Source organism: Astatotilapia calliptera, chromosome 4 (assembly GCF_900246225.1).
Source record: "Astatotilapia calliptera chromosome 4, fAstCal1.2, whole genome shotgun sequence".
Classification (NCBI taxonomy): Eukaryota; Metazoa; Chordata; class Actinopteri; order Cichliformes; family Cichlidae; genus Astatotilapia; species Astatotilapia calliptera.
Window position 1 is genome coordinate 13,337,277 of NC_039305.1, and position 6,000 is coordinate 13,343,276.

The window sequence follows — 6,000 nt, forward strand, 5'->3', positions numbered from 1 at the left end:
TGAAGTCAGGTGGGCCCGTAAAGCAAACAGAGCTGCTGCTGCTGCTGTTGTTATGCTGAGTGTGCATGCCTTCGCCTCGCCGCTGTCAAGCTGGCCGAGGCTAGCTTAGTGGGTTAGCATAGCTAGCCTCCTGGTAAAGTTAGCCTTTCTCACATCAGAAACATTTCAAACTAAAGTGCCCTGATTATCCAAGTGGTCAGCACACGTTTTGACACAGCTCGGGGGTTTATTTTGAAAGTTTACACATGAAATGCTCGGTTGTAACCGGGAACATTAGTGCTCCTACTACGGTGAGATGGCAGCTAATCTTTTACACACGCGCGCGCGAGCTGTGAATTAAACGTGTCAATCTGATTTTCATGTAGTAGAGAGCGGAGGGGGGGCTGCCAGCCAGCCATTTCGCGCTTGAGGGGTAACTCCCCCTCCCTGAGCTGTGGATTCGCTCTCGTTGCTGTATTGCTACAAATAGTAGAAAGACTGAGCACACGGGGATTTCCTCGCTTGCTTGTTTTGTAGGCGGGGAGTTGTTTGCCACTTTTTTTTTCACGAGCAGGCGCTGAGAGGCTGGAGACGAGAAGAGTCGTGGAATGTCAAAAACCGTGCGACCCTGTGTTAGGTCGCTTCTTTTTCCTTTCCTTTGCGTTTAAATAAATAGTTTGCGAGGGACGCGTTGGTGTCCGCTGTGCCGCTACGCTTTCTTTTGGTGGTTTGTCAACTCATGCGCTTCTTGCTGCTCAAACCTGCTGCTTCATCACCTCGTTGTGGAGGAAAAAAAGGAGCAAGCGCGAGCCGAGCCAGCGGTTTAGCGAGACCAGGTTGGTTGTGTTATTCTCTCGTAACATTTCTGTCATAGACGCGGTTGTGATTGTCAGATCTGTGTTGTTTCTTTGTTTTTTCTTTTTCTTTTTAATAAATGCATTGATTTTTAATCTTCCAGGAAATGCTCTCAGACCAATCGTTTCGAACTGAATTGCTTCACCTGAAGTGACAATTCATTTAACCACTAGTTAAATTGTAACAATGGCAGAGCCAAATCAAACCAGCCGCCCTTGGCTTTAATGCCACAGCCAAGCAGTTAACAACACAGCATTGTTTTATTGTCAGAGCCTGCAAACAAGTAGCGGTATTTTATATCATGCTGAATCATCACAATGATGTATTTAGACGTTCTCAGAATCCACCCCGAAATATGGCACCACCGGACAAAGGTCTGCTCGCTTGATAAGGGTCGATGTTTATCACCAAGCCACCGTTATTAGGGAGATGGATCGAAATGGTGCTGAGCTTTCCTGCAAGTCAGTCAAGCCATGAGCATCAAGTGATGACCATCATGCATTTATCAATAGCCTCATCTACATTCAGCTGAGAATGTGCATTTTTATGGCAGCACTGTCATGATGTACATCAACAAACAGGCTGCGAGTATATTTAGACTAAGTGCTTAGGTGTCAACTGCGATGTCAGATCCATTTTAAAAAAATGCACGATAAGCAGATATTATGCGTGTGTTGCTATTATATAGCCCTGCAATGAGTGGATGCTTAAACTAGGTCAGTTGTAATTATATGATGTATAGGAAGTTAAAAAAAATACACCACCCAAATCAGGGTAGTGTTTGAAACATCTCTATAAATGTAAATGTAAATGGTAAATGTGGCATTCTGTAAATGCCCTCGTCTTTGTTGCTGAGCAGTGATTAAATGCTATAGAGAACCAGCTTTTTTCTGTTATCATTTAATGCAGCGTAACACGTCATTTCTCTAATTTTGGGTTGGCAGATGCCTTTGTTACCCTATGTGTGACATGATGAAATTTGCTGCCTATTAGAGTGCACATTTATGGAGGGCGCAGGTAATGAATTATCCATGGAGAGTGTGTGCAATTTGAAAAGTCACCTTGGAAACTGTTGAGCCCATATAGGCAGGGCTAAACAGATAGAAGTTGCCCATTCTTGCTCAGATACCAACTTATTTCATCATCTCTGTTCATGCGAGCAGGGCATTGAAGTGTGTTTAGCGGACAGGCCAGCCCCACATCAGAAGCCCGGCTTTGCAATAAAGCGTAATGCTCATCTCTGCCTTTCTCTGCAGGTAACAAGAACAGATGATGGTCCATATAAGAGCCCGGTGGGGCTGGCAGTGGCGTGTGGATGGAGGCAGGGAGTGGTGTAGATCGGTGCTTAGATTTATCTTTTCTTTCACTGAGGTAGCAAAGATAAAGCAAGGCTGGATACCATAGAGGTGAACTGAGTGCACAACTTATACCCAGTGGTGTTGCTCAGAATGGGCAGGCAGTGGAGGGTGGAAGAGGATATGTGAGGTTGACGAAACATGAGGCAAGACTTTACACTGCATAGAGTACAGTCTGGCCACCAACACCTCTGTTAGCCAACACAGCTGTGCCTTGGGAGTAGTTACGCCCTATTCAGGACAATTTATAGCCTCCAAAAGGAACACAAATGTGGGATTTGTCCACAAAAGTGCTGTTTAAGCTGCACAGGGCAATGGGAATGCCCGGAAGGAAGGGAGAAAAAGATCAATATATTCTCCCCCCCCTTTTTGCAATAGGGAGGGAATGTTGGTGATGAAACCTCTTGCAAGTGTAGTGCGGATTATGATTGCTTAGCATTGCGATATGCCCGCTCCACTTCTCAAAGTAGTACTTTCATCCAGTCAGAGTGTGTTTGATGAATTTCTGTTTGGAACTTACACTTGGCATGTTCATTACTGCTCTCTGTTTGTTCATAATTTAGAATAGTCAATATTAGACAGAACATGGTGAGCATGCACACAGAGCTGTGCGCTGGCCGCTGGTTTTTCATGTAACCTACTTTTATCTTGGCTAATTCGTGTGTGGGACACATCAGCTGTAAACTGACATTAACAACAAGCGAATTTTAGTCGTACCCTTGTAAGAAGCTAAGTCAAATTAAATTGGTGAGTCACTCTGCATCACTTTTATTGGATTTTCAAGAGTTTTAGGATATATATATATATATATATATATATATATATATGACCTTTTGTTTGAAGGTAAATGCTTTGTAGGCAGATAATTAAACTTTCATTAGTGCTCCCTACATATGCTCTACATACAGCAGAATTTAAAATTAACAGTCTGACAGGCTTTACCTGTGTTAAGCTGACAAAATGTTACTAATCTTACTTACAAATTAAGGTCTTTATTTCTCCAATCACTCCGTGATTGTGAACACAGTTACAAATGAAAAGTGACAAAAAGAAAATCAATGCAAGCTGTCCTTGGGCAGCCTCTTTTGCGAAATACAGCAGTCATTTATATACTTCATGTCTTTTCAGATATTTATTCAGTTTTATTTAGCTCAAGCTCCTGTCCTACGCAGAGAAAACATATTTCACCATTTGTGGACAAATACGCTGGGTGCTTAGAGGATCAATTTAGCGACCTTTGCGGTATATAATAATCTTTTCAGCCATAAGATAATTTAGAAATCTTCTTCCTCCCTTTCTCTATTGTTAAAATTGATCATTTCTTTAAGTATCACAAGCTTTAGCTTATGTGAGAATATGTGAGGAATGTCTAAGGAGGATTATAGTAAGGAACACTGCTAGCTGTATGCGTGTTTACACTTTTAAGTTTTCATGTCTCGAAATATGTTAATTTTTTTAATGGTGAAATTGTGTTTTGTTTTTGTTTTCTTTGTGGGACAATCATTAGCTGTGAGACGCCATCAAATATCCTGTAGACAGGGCTCATCAATCACTTACCAAAATTTGAAAAGAGCGGAGGCAGTCTTATTAATAGAAATTAGAATCTTTGATATTCCAGGTAATAACTCTGCTCTCTCACTGCATTGAATCAAAGCTCTCCACAGGAGAAAATGCATCCGTGTTGTTTTCTTTCCTTCTTTTTTTGATGATGCTGCTGAGATCTGTTTATTTTGATGTTTGTTGTTTTTTGTTTTTTTTTTATAGGAGAAGACTGTTTTAAATCATATCAGTGCATCAGTAGTAAGTAAAATAGCTCACATATTTGATATTCTTTTACTTGAAATGCATTGAAACGTATTGACCTGCTCTATCAATTCTGTGAGCAGCACAAAACTGTTGTGGTTGTGTTAGGTCAATGCAATATGCATTTAATATAAATTCAACCAGTGTAGTGAACCTCCTAGATATTTTGCCAGTGTGTGGGTTGCCTGCAACCCTTACTTCCTCTGCCAGTGTAAGGCTGAAGTATCAAGAGCTATTCTCTTCCTGTTTAATCAAGTCCTCCAGGCAGATACTGTGAAAGGCCAGTGAAGTCTCCACTTCTGTCCTACTGGTTATACCAACAGAGCGGCTTCAGTAGATAGCAGCTGCTGAACATGGAAATAGATTTTTTTTTTTAATGTATCAAAACATTGGTTAGTACAAACAAGTCCCTTTAAATAAACCTCCCATTATCAGTGACTTAAGAAAATATACAATCCCTTAAGGGCAGTGATTCATGTTTTCACTTTAAAAGACATGAACTGGATGCAAAAATCTGACATAAATGTGCCACATGCTATTCTTCATAGTATAGCCTACTAGCTTCTACATGCGACTTTTTTTCTCGCTCTTTTCTTTTTTTTTTCCAAGGAAACTAGGTTACATAAAATCAGTTTATTTGTATTCATCAAACTCTCCTTTCTTTGCCTAGAGTGTGCCTGGTTATCAGAAATGAGAAACAATAAGTGCCTGTGACTTTAATATCAGACAGGAAAAAATTTATTGGCAAATGTCTTTACTTTGTTGGCACAAATTTTACAAACATAGAAGGAAATTCCACATATTTGACTATGGAAATGCAGTATTACCTTGAAGCCATTGTGCTGTATTAACATGATTTTTTTCTTTTTTTCCACATAAAATTTGGTCCTACTAAGAATCTAATTGGAGGGAACATAACAGATTTTTCCCTTCTTTAGATATACAGCAGGTACCAATTCTTTCTTACGTCTTTTTTCTCTCTCACATCTTTAATAACAGTATGTGTGAAAACTAAACCTCCAAAGCAGAGTCACTTAATCCTTATCCAATAATTTAGTGACTTAATGATTTAGTCATTTATATCATTGCGGATTTATTTAATTTTTTGTGTGGTTTGATGTTTTTTGGTTATCAGTGCTTCCTTTTTTTTAATAAAGGTCAAATTCAGGATGCTTCTGTTTATCTAATAAGACAGTATTTGCCAACCAGAGCAGTGTGAGGATGATGTACAGACATGGTCACGAATTAACATCCCCCCATGCACCAAATGTAGGTGGATTTTCTATTTTGGTGAGTAAATCTTAGTGGACAGTCCCCCACGGTGGCATTTTTCATTCTTTTTTTTTTTTCTTTTTTCTCCAAACCAAAATTAAAGCGACGCTTAGGGTCTCTCCTGTGTTTTGGGATCACTCATATGCTTCTGTCTTCCTCCCTCTCTGTCAAAGTTTGACACTTACACACACACACCCACACACAGCTTTTTTTCCCCACCAGTATTCCACAAAGACCTGACCCTGACATTTTTGTATAACCCTAACTATCTAACCAATCGTCTCATCATAACTCAGACTAAGGCTGGGCTTTGCAGTCTTTTTTGAACAGGAGCCTAAATTCTTAGATTCATGCAAAAGACGAAGCATTAGAAAGCGATTACATTGTTGAGGAGATTGATGTGAAAAGTTTAGAATTTTTTTTTACTATTCATGCTTGACTTGATTAGCCCCTGATAAATATATTAAATGTTTGTCACTTGACGCTGCGTCTCAACAAAATATTTAGAAACGCGTATAGAATATATGAACGAAGGTCGATTTATTATTTTAGCAGATTAAAAGCACACTTGGTCAGTGAGTTAAAGTAAATTTCAGACACTGTTAACAGATTTTTGCAGGAGCAGTTTAACCCTACGCTCTAGGGGTCAGTTAATACGGGAAGCTGGCAATTTTGGTTAGTTGCTATTTCAGCATTGCCCAGAACGTCTGCTGGTCAAAAGCACTGGCTTAGTATT